The sequence below is a fragment of the Ambystoma mexicanum genome, chromosome 14, assembly GCF_040938575.1.
Source record: "Ambystoma mexicanum isolate Mex_15411 chromosome 14, UKY_AmexF1_1, whole genome shotgun sequence".
In the NCBI taxonomy this organism is placed as follows: domain Eukaryota; kingdom Metazoa; phylum Chordata; class Amphibia; order Caudata; family Ambystomatidae; genus Ambystoma; species Ambystoma mexicanum.
The window spans coordinates 655,459,308-655,471,166 of NC_090940.1; positions in this window are offsets into that span (position 1 = coordinate 655,459,308).

The window sequence follows — 11,859 nt, forward strand, 5'->3', positions numbered from 1 at the left end:
GTGCAAACTGCTCTCCCCTTTGGCCGAGCACGTCCCGCGCACAACGCTGCAATTCGGGGAATGGCATCTTGCTATTGCAATCATGTATTTGTACCCGATGGCCGTGTAACATTGGTTGACATGTTCATTCTGCTGTGGTCCCATTGTTTCACATACTATCTGTGCAGTCGCGAACAGACTTGTGAAGGGTCAGTGGAACGTAGTACTCGAGTAACGGTGGGCCCTCATGCATCACTGTACCGAGTTGCAACGACGGGCGGGGCGTCCCATTTGTGGGTGAAGGCAGTTGCCATTTTCACACACAGCCGCACTCGATGGATTAATTAGTGATTTCAAACGGCCACAGATGCCTTTTCGACGTGATGTTGCAAATGAGGAATTCGAAGGGCGGCGCTTTCGGTTTTCAGCTAGCGGCGAGGAAATGCCCACAGGTCTGACTGCAAATATAACGTACTATTGTTCAATGTCCTTAAGACAGGGGCCATGGCGAGGATGCAATGATTGATATGAATGGTTTGGGATGCGCAATGGCGACGTGGGCGATGAGGCCGGACGTTCCCAAATACATGTTACTTCACTACACTGGAATTACGGGCTGGGGCACTGTGGATTTTGCAGGCTGCATAACGCACAGACTCAATGGATATTTCTAATGTTATGTGAGTAAATATTCAGGCGTTTTGATCCCGGGATGAGGGAATGATGAATGGATGCATGGGCAGGTGATTTGATACAGAGTTTGCCATGTACAGGGCTTCTTGGGATCTATCCGCCTCCCCTACGCTATGTGATGCAGGGCTGCCATAGTGGGACCATCGTCTATCTGGCCTTGTTGAGCCCTCCCTGTCTCGACGTGCCCTCAGACACTTGTGTCCATGCACGTTAACATTCCCATCTGATGGATTCTGTTTTCACAGACGCATGCACAGGTACACTCGTTTGTGATGGTGTTTGCACCTCGATATAGATGGTTATGAGTCGCAAGTGGTTTTGGGGTGGTGATGATCCTTTGGAGTGGGCTAGCATGCATATGGCTGTGGATTTAGTGTGATCATTGAAGTGAGTTGTTCGAATGTAGTTCTGATGGCCATTCTGTTCTTTTTCTTTTCTTTTGGTTGACAGGTATCTCCTCCCCTTTTGCCACTGCCATCTGTATGCCACTCCTGCAGATGGGTTTTACTCCCGACACCTGCTGCTTCGTGTTAATCAGTGGAGCAGCATTACGATCTTATGGGACGATCGCCAATGGGCCACATGCCCTTACGCAGTACTGGTGGCTCGGAGCAACATTTCGGCCTTTCAGCTGGACTAGTGCCTCCCCATTGGGACGGCCCTGCGGTTCTGTGCGCTTCCATGTTGCCTTTTCGTACGTGAATGTGGCTCTGTGTACCATGAGGGAACAGGGCGTCACACAAGTAGTGGCTGGTCATTTCTTGCGGATGCAGCCCACAATGGTGAAAAGTGTTTTGGAGTTCATGGCCTGATGGCTGTATGGGCTTGGTGATTTTGATGTGCATTAAATTTCTATTCTGATTTGGCCCGTGTAGCGTTCTTCTTTGCAAGTGATGTGGCATATGCCTATTTGGGGGGGCGATGTATTGTGAGGAGATCTGCATTGGGTTCCAGCTTCGGAGTTTAGTTGCGTGGTACTGTACTGGGCGCGTTTGCCTACGAAGCCCGTGAGGTCAGGGATGGGGGCTGCCAATATGACAGTTTGAATGTTGTCATGCTCAGGGGCGGGGGATTGGGTTTTGTGTAACAGATGCCGGTCAGCCAGGTGGACTGGTGGAATGATGTGATTCTCGGAATATTGCTGGTCACAGGTGCCTGTGTTTGCGTGCGTTTCTTGGTGGGGGACTGTGGTCATGTCCATTGGGATGGCTTCTGTATTCGTGCCATCTGTGCCCTGCAGCTCCCATTGGCCCCTGTTGTGTTTCTTTTGTTCGTTGGCATGCATGGGTGACTTGTACATTTCAATGGTTGCATTGTGACTTCATTGCACCTACGGGGAGTTGTACTTTGTGGGCAGGGAGCGGTGTACAGGCACTCAGTGGGGCCGTTTACGGTTGATTCGCGATGCCGTACTTCTCACCATGGCGGTATGGTACATTCCGCCATGCTTGATGGCGTTAGGTACATGTCCGCTAGGGTCGGAATTGGCGTACCCTTGCGCCATGGTGGTGTTTGCGGTTTGGCATGGCGCAGTTAGCGTTGGCGTTCACTACGGTGTCGCTAATGGCTTCGTACTTTGCGGTGACGGGTCATAGTCGCACCGAGCGCTATTCGATGGCGGTATTGCATTTCCGCCATCGTTTTCCGAATTCCGCCAGGGTCGTAATGAGGGCCATGTATTTAAAAGCCCATTCAATGGCGTAACCTAAAGTTTTGATTTTCATAAATTCTAGATCTTCACACCCTGGCCTGGTAGTGCCACCATAAACCCAAGTAATTGGACTGCTATCATCCAGTCCCCATCGCCGTCCAATATCCAGGCACTGAAGCTATTATCATGACCAGGGCCTGTGAAAGGGCCCAATTCACAGAACGTTTGCCAATGGTGTTTTGCCATTAGGAAGCGCTTCTGGGAATTAGGCCCTGTTTCTGCCACTCTGCCACTCTGCACCAGTGCTTTCTCTGATGAATGCTGCATGCAAAAACCGGCCCCAGGGGTGGCTCATTAAACCGGCCCAACCAGAATCCCTTGCTCATCTCTTTTCGGCCACGGGCCGAAAGCCCATAGGGCCAGGCGAACCTGGGGACTCTGTGACATATTTCTAGTTTATAAAAGATGGCTTGAAAAGTGCACAATTCAAGCCATCTTTTATAAAGCTTTGCCGACAAAGACACCCAGCGTGTCTAGTCAAAGGATCGAATCCAAAGGGCCGACAGGTCAAAGGATCGACACCAAAGGGTCGACAGGTCAAAGGATTAGATTTTTGTTTTAAAATTATATATTTTTTTGGTTTTTCGTTTAGAGAAAAAAAGTGATTTTTAGCAAAAAAAGGGGTGGTTGGGGGGGATAAAATAAAAATAAAAAAATGTGAAAAAAAATAAAATTCGATCCTTTGACCTGTCGACCCTTTGGTGTCGATCCTTTGACCTCTCGACCCTTTTACTTTCGATCCTTTGACCTAGAACCGACGCCCAGTCATCAAAGCTTTATCAAAGATGGATTGAATTGTGCACTTTTCAAGCCATCTTTTATAAACAGAGAATTCTTTAAAAAAGATGGGTTGAAAAGTACGCAAACCATAAGGTACTCACACAAATATATAAATGCTATCTATTTGTGTGCGTACCTTTATGCTTTGTGTACTTTTCAAGCCATCTTGAAGTACACAACCCATACTAAGGCACGCAAGCAAATATATCAATGTAAGCATTTATATATTTATCTGCGTACCTTACTATGGTTTGAGTACTTATTTAGCCCACGCCCATCCCACAAGCCACGCCCCCAAAGAAGGACCCCCCCTCAAGTTCTTACCCCACTTAAAGCCCTGCCAGCACCCAGCTGGCAGCTACAGCCAGTGGCAAATGCCCCTTAAGGCTGTCATACTCTTTCCAACTTTGCCCTGCTGGGAAGTCAACTAATATTCCATCTTCTCCTTGCAAAACCAAGAGCCCTCAATAGTGCTATTCATTTTAGGCTCATGTCCCCATGCCACAGCTAACAGCCATTGCTGCGATGCTTCCGAGGAAGCCCAGAAGGCGTCTCTGCAGAAGGCCTATGTTTCCAAAATCGCCAATGTCACGTCCATTGAGGACAGTCCCGCGCCCGGCCCAGCAAAGTGGCAGAGAAGCAGAAATAGCTCCTCCCTTTACTGCTGAACAGAGCACCAGGTAAGTTTGCAACCATTTTAACCCACGATCCCAGCTCTGCTCACCTCCCTCACCTTGCGCGAGCGTGTTATTTTACTCTTGTACGAGTTGTAATGTGGACGTATTCCTATTGAATCCACCTCTGTTTAGCACCTGGTTAGAGTCAAGCGGATCCACATTGCCAGGTGCCGGTAATTTCACGACTGCGGCTACTGCCACAGTTGTAATGAGGCCCAGTGTAATTCTCTAAGGAATTAATCCTTTCCAGTGTCTGGCGCGGCGCGCATCACAGTGGATTAGAGAAAAGGACCCATCCTTGTCGATATGCACAGTGTCAGAACCCGAAAGCATCACCGCTTCGGATGACGGGACCTCGCAACCCTGAGATGAAAGCTTGTGTCACTGTGCCCCCAATCCCCAGGGCAATGGTTAAGTCGCCCGGGAGGAAATAGGTTTTCCTTTCGTGTGCGTGGGCTTGGTTTTCTGTGTAGCTTTGGGTTCCTAACAGCATACCCCCTCTCAACGCCCCCATACACCGGGAGGAGCGATGCTGGACAGGGCACCAGGTTTCGAAGGGTGCCTTGCATGGAATTGATTCACTAATGTGGAACCATAATGTTCTTAACTGTGACCCAAGATCTTTCCTCCACACCATAACCCTTGTATTGGACCAAATACTGCAGGGAGCGTCGATACCTGCGGGAATCGATGATACGGTGGACCTCATATTGATCCTGTGGTCCTACCACATGAAGTCCACGTGTTGTGGATCTAGGGTAAACGATTGACTTCCGAACTCGTTTCAATAGGAAAACATGATATACTGGATGAATTTTGTAATGATTGGGTAGTTTCAATTCCATATCCACGGAATTGATCACACGAGAAGTCCTAAAAGGACCTACATAAAAGGGTTTGATGATCTTGCTACAAGCCGAAGTTTGATATGGTTAATAGATAACCAGACTGAGCCATTGATCTTGTTGACAGTGACTAGTTTTCTCCTTTTTGTAAGTATATAACTGTGCTTGTTCTTTGGTGGTTGGGAGATGGATTTTTGCTTTTTTAACCATGATGTATTTGTTCTAGAAAAACTGCACCTGCTGGCACAGGGCTGGAAACGGGAGTATGCACAGGAATGGAAGTGGGATGGAGACCCTGTGAGAGATGGAACAGGGTAACTTCGATAGGAGAATGAAAAGGATCGTTGTATGCGAATTCAACAAACGGAGTACATTTTTCCATCCTTGCTTTTGCTCCGTTATATAGCATCTCAAATATTGTTCAATGGTTTCATTGGCTCTCTCACACTGTCCATCGCTTTGTGGGTGATAGGCTATGGAGAAATAAAACTGGACTCCTAATCCTCTACTGATTGATTTCCAGAAGGAGGATATCAATTGTGTGAAACAATCTGTAATCAGTGCCTTTGGAAGCCCATGGAGACAACACATATTTTGGATAAAACACCCTGCTAGAAGAGCGGCTGAAGGCATTTCTGGCAGGGCTATAAAGTGAGCTATCTTGGTGAACAAGTCATTGACTGAGTATTACAATATATCCGTCCTCTTCCAGTAGGTACATGATAGAATCCATGGAACAGGTGTGCCATGATCCATCAGGAATGGGAAGGGGATGTAATAATCACATGGGGCGTTTTGGCTCTAGCACACACTTCGCATCCTGTAACATAGTGTTGTGTCCTTTTTCATATTGTACCACCAAGCATATCTTTGGATCTTTTCCAAGGTTTTTTATACCCCAAAATGTAGCAAAGCATGATGGCTAGCCTGGGTGGTTAACCACAATTTCTGGTCGTGAAACAGTAATCCCTGTTCTTCGGTATTAATGGGTGATTGTTGTAGAAATGTTTACTTAAGCATGGGTGTGTAACTCTTCCATAAGGCATCTTTGTATGTGAATAATGAATGAGTGGTAGCAGAAGTGATCCTATCTGGAGGGACGCAAAGTACATTTTCTGTTTCTTCAGTGGCCTCTTTGTAGGCTGTGGACAGAGCATCTGCTTTGGTGTTTTGATTGCCGGGTTTGGACACGGCAATAGCATCGAATCTGGTGAACAAATGGATCCATCAGTTTTGTCTTTGGTTCATTGATTGGGCTGTCTTCCGGAACCCTAGATTCCTGTGGTCGGTGAATAATGTAATGGGTTGTTTGGGTCCTGCCAGCCAATGTCTCCAATTGAGGAAGGCTTCTTTTAAAGCGAGAAGTTCTTTTCCAAATATAATGTAGTTCTTTTCAGTGCAGTTGAAAGTAAGAGAAAGGGAAGCCAGAGGATGAGATTTTTTGGAAGAAGTGTCCTTTGGGAGCAGGAGGGCGAAGAGCGTAGTTGGAGGCATCGGTTTCCACAATGCAAGGGAGGTCCGGGTCATGGAGATGGAGGATGGGCACCAAAGTAAACCGTTTCTTGAGGGCCACAAAGGACTTTTCTGTTTCCGAATTCATTCGTAAAGGAAACCCCTTTCTTAAGGAGATGGGTTAAAGGCAATTGTATCCTGACATCATTTGGGATGAATTTCCTGTAAAAATCAGTGAATCCTAAAAATGGTTACAGTTCTTTAACAGATTCAGGACACAGCCAATTCACTACTGCTGTTATTTTACGAGACTCCATTTCTATGCCCTTCGGGGGTTATTATGTAGCCTCAAAAGGAATTTGTTTTTGATGGAATTCACATTTTGAGGGTTTGGATACCGGAGTGTGTTCTAGCTAGGGTCGCAAGATGACCTCATGTCAGGTGGGACATCATGTCCCCATATCGGCCTTTCACTTCTCCATCAATCGGAGTAGGGTCTCCACCATGACATGGACTTATCTGGCAGGCTTAGTTGCAGCTCTCTGCCTGCACTGATATGATATTATATGATATTTTATTTGTATTGTGCTCGTACACTCGTGTTTCAGAGCGCGACAGGGCAAGGGAGGGGAACAGGGGAGAACAAACAACGATCTTACTAGGCCCAGTGACATTGAGAACGCGCAAGTGCATGGGAAAGGGAAAGGAGAGAAGTGCATGGGGGTGTGGACAGTGTTGGAGTAGCAGAGAAAATATAAATAATAATAAATAAATAAAATAAATAGATAATAGAGGCAATAAACAGTGGTAGTGCAGCCAGCAAGTGGCAAGTGCTGTGTTTACGGCACCAGATTGGATAGGTCTAAATAAGTGCAGAAAAAAGAGAAAATGGGGGCAGGGAGTTGTATAGGTACAGATACAGTCCCCGGTGCAGGGGGTGGCCAGGAGGCAGTGCAGGAGTGTGGCAGGGTGAGCAGGTACCTGGGCCCAGGGGACAGAGGGTGGCCAGGTGCACAGCGCCAAGAGAGAGCAGATCAGCAGGGGAGAGGGGGAGTGAAGGCAGAAGCAAAGAGAAAGGTCTTGAGGTGCCCCCAGCCGAAAGACCGAGATCTACCCTGTGATGCTGGAAATGCATCTGAGGGACAGGGCCTCTGAATCCTTGTCCTTTTTCTGTTTTTACCATGTGTTCTGTTATGTTTTCTGCCCCGGAGTTCATGTGGGACTCCTGGCAGTGCAGCTCTCTCTTTTGGTTTGGTGAACAGACCCATGGGATACCCTTATGGCACCCATGGGTACGGGTACAACCCTGTGCCCCTAGTGTATGTTTTTGGGCACCTGTGGGTGGCCCCAGAGCAGGGTATGGGCTGGTGGCAGCTCCGTGCTGAGTTTGACAGGTGCTCCGGGTGTCCTCCATTTTGGGATACCCTGGCCCTGCCATTGGGATCAGTTGATTCCTGATAGAAAACAAGATGGCCCCTGTGGCCTCTTGCTTTCTATGGCCTGTTATCTTGTTTTCCCAAAGTCCTGGGAAGCCCTGTCTCTGTCCCTTCCCCCTGACTGGCTGTTGGGTGGAAGTTCCATGTATGGTATTGTTGTGAAGGCCCAGCTAGACTGGCTGGAGCCTTCTCAGTGACTGCATGTTGTGGGTACCTCCTGTGGGTGGGACCTGGGTGAATGGAGTGTGTGACCAATATACACTCCTTGTTGTGGTTGTCTGGTTTCTGGCATGAGAGACAAAGACTGAGACAGCCCTGCCCGAAACTGGCCTGAATGCAGTGTGTAGTGTTGAATGGCTGGGTACTTGTCCCAATCCACATTCCCTGTTGTGAGTGTCTGGAAGGGAGGAGTGTGGCCTGAATGCACTGTGTGCCTGATTGGCTGACTGACTGCATGAATGCCCTGCAGTATGATTGGCTGCTGAGTGTGTGCCAGCAGCGTGGATGAGAGAGAGGATAGTATATCTGGGGACCTCTCACCACTGGAAAAGTGTTCAGAAGGAACCATTGGTTGAGAAGTGACCATTGTGCTCCTAAAGCAGCCAGGGAGCTGAGTCTCCACTCTACGAGTAACTGGAACTGCTGATCCTCGACGTCCAGCTGGAAGAAGAAGACTTGCTGTGGCATTTGCTTCGACCGATCCGAAGGCTGACGAATTCGTCGAGGGCTGACCCGAGAGAGGACCTGGTAAGGCGCCCTCTTCCCATGCTCCGAGGGACCATCGAGCACCGCTCCATCTTCGCCGAAGCGCCCTGGAAGACAGACCCTCGAAAGGCTGTCGACCCGAGACGGGACCGCTGAGGAGATCGAAGTGAAGCACCCGGACATCGACGCCGTCGAAGTCCATTGCCGTCGACCAGGGTTCGCAGGTTTGTGTAACCGCTGGAGGCCCGTCGAAGTTGTGTTGCCCAGCCGTGGGAACCACTTGACGCCGTGCCGCCGACGACTGGAGCCGTCCGCTCCTTTGCCTAAGAACATTCAATCGAAGGACTCTCTCGACCGCATCGTCGACCGCTTATCCTGCCGGAGAAAGTCGAGGACGACCAACGCGCCGAGGAGAAACTTGCCGGTGGGTTTCCCGCCACCCGACGACCTCAAAGACTCGGACGACTCGACGCCCTTGCTGGGCCTCCGTCTCTACAATCTTTGCGGTCCAGAACTATTGTCATCGAGGTGCCCCGCACACCTCCGCCTTGCAGGACGCCGACGCTCCGACGCCGACGAGCACCGCTCGGACAAAGCTGCCGCCTCATCGACATCGTTCTACCTCGTTTGTCGACGGACGTTCGACGCCCCGTGCCTCCCGCTTGAAAGGGAAGGCATTCAAGAAGGGCCGTCGATTCCCCGTCGCCGAACAGCGAGTTCCTCGACGTTTGTCGATGCCTCTTCGAGGAGCTCGACTCCACCAGGTACATTGGGGGGGTAAAAACATTATAGGAGAGAATAAGACTTGCAGAGCAATATATGGACTGGGCTTGTGCTATATCTTTATTTACAGGTTGCCCAGGTGGGGGGATCTCCACACAGAACTGTGTCCAGTGGTAGGGGCCAGTATTCTGCCTATTGCTCAACCAGCTTATTTTCTCTCCTCTCTCTATTGCTGGTTTCACTCTAATAATAATAATAATAATTTGGCATTTATATAGCGCTACGAACCCTCAGGTATCTGAGCGCTGCTTATTATTACCCACGGTGTGTGGTGCTCACTTATCGACCTCGGAAGGATGAAACGCTGAGTTTGGCGCTGCCGGGATTCGAACCTGCGTTCGCAGGCTCTGCACCGATGTCAAAGCGAGCGCTCTACTCGCTGTGCCACTTGACCGGCTATTGGTCTGTGTGACATTGTACAGTATTGTTAATGCACTGTAATGAGATCTAGGGTGGTACCACTTTAGGATTGTATATATTTGCCATTGTAGATTTTGCCGGAGTACAAAGTGAGTTATTATGATAAATGTACATAACCTTAAATATTGATTATATAAAGACTGTGTTCTAACCAGTACAGAGTGTGGATATTCCTTTGTGGGGGCTTGGGGAATACACTGTACTTAAGAACCAGCCTGCATCACCTCCTGAGAAGCTAGGCCTTGATTGCTCGACCATTGCTACCGAATAGAGAATCTTGGCTGGGGTCTCCTGTGCCTCTCCTCCACCATATAGGGAGTGGAAGTACAGACACCCCCCACCGGTCGTTGAGGCCCGTCTCTCACACTGGTGGCAAGCGGTGGGATGCTTATGGTTTTAAGAATCAGTGTATAACCGTGCCACTTACAAAGGATATTTGCCCTTTATTAAATTAAGGTTTAGTTGTGTACAAGGTAACTGCATTACAAACAATGGAGTCTATTGCAAATGGCAAATTGACTAGGATGAGCTTGGAGGCTCTCCAGAGTGCTTGTGAAGCCAGGGAGTTAGACTTTGTGGATAAGTCTAGGGCTGAGCTGATAGCTGCCCTGGTGGACTACCAGACTGATAGTGAAACTCTTGATGAAGGGGGAATGCAACCAATGAGGACTCTGCCCCTGGGGTTTCTGCTGAATCTGTTTCTGGGAATGCCGCCATTCCTGCTGCCTCTGTTCCAAACTCCAGCAATTCCTTAGAGCTTGAGTTATTAAGGATGAAATTGGCCTTTGAATACCGCAAGTTGGAAATAGATGCTGAGCTTAAGAAAGAGGAGTTGGCTCAACAAGTGGAGCTCAAAAATAAGGACCTTGAACTCAAGAGCCAGGACACTGAATGTCAGAGGATCCAGCTAGAGAAAGCTAGAGTGGAGACTTCAGCTAGAACCAGTGAGAGTGTCAGGTCCCCAGCCACCAAGTTTATGAAAGATTTGGTTGGTGTATTTGTGGAGGGTTCGGATATCCTCCAATGGATTGAAGCGTTTGAAATGGCTTGTGAGATTCATGATGTGGATAAAAGAGATTGGGCGAAGTGTTTGTTAAGCAGAGTGCCTCAAACCGGGTATGACTGTATTCTGAAGCTGAGTGTGGAAGAAAGGGGTCAGTACGAGTGTATGAAGTCTGCTTTGATTGCCAAGTTCGGCAAGACACCTACCCAATACCTTAGAAGGTTCAGGGATTTTAAGAAAAAGGAGAATATGTCTTGGGTTGACTGGGTGAGTGCTGCGCACATGAACATGATGGGGTGGATTGATGGATACAAGGTTAAGACTTTTGTTGAATTGTCCCACCTCTTGTTTTTTGAGCATTTCTCTGAAGCCTGTTCGCCAGAGCTGCGTCAGTATGTGGCTGACCAGAACATTTTGGACCCCTTTAAGCTGGCTAGGTTGGCTGACAAGTGGGTCTCCCACCGGGTGTCCCCTAAGGACTCCAGTGGGAAGGACAAGGACAAAGAGAAGGGGGCCTCTCAGAAAGCTGAGGAGTCCCCCAAGCAGTCACAGTCGGGTAAACCAAAACCTTCCTCTCCTAAAACCCAAAAATCTAGTGGGGATAAGTCATCTGGGGGTGGGAATAAGAGTAGTGGTCCACCTGCTGCAAAGCAGGCTCCCAGTGGTTCCAGTACCGTACCCCGCACTCCTGGCGCTTGTTGGGACTGTGGGGCTCTGGATCACAAAAGGGGTGACCCCAAGTGTAAAGGTAAGGCACTTGGAGTACAGGCTGTCAGCCTGACCTACCCTTACCCCGTGTCTGAGGTGGAGGCCACTGTCCTCCCCTCCTCTGCCGGGATCACATTTGGTGCTCCGGTGGAGATTTCCTTAGTGTCCCTTGGGGCCTGGGACCAGTACGCGGAAGTACTGGCGACTATCCCACAGAACACCCGTAGGTTTTTGAGAAGTGTCCTCTTGAATGGCCAGCCTTCTACTGGTTTGAGAGACACTGGGGCAAGCATGACAGTGGTGGACAGGACCCTGCTCAAGCCAGAGGACTATGAAGGTGCTCCTCTGCAAACCACCAGGTTAGCTGGTGGGCCTCCCAAATTATCACCTGTAGCCTTAGTCACACTCGTGATTGGAGACAAGACAGCAAAGCTTCCTGTCCTGGTACAGGACAATGTCTCTGCTAACATTTTGTTAGGGAATGATCTAGTAGAGTTGGGGTTGATCTCGGATGGTCTTCCCATGACTGCTGCTGCAGTCACTAGGTCACAGGTGACACCGGGTCTGGCTGTGGGTCAGGTACCCGAGCCAAAGGCGAGGCCTAAGGCAAGAAGAAGGAAGACCAAGAAGGCCACCTCTGTGGAGGGAGCACCTTCTCTTCCTGCTG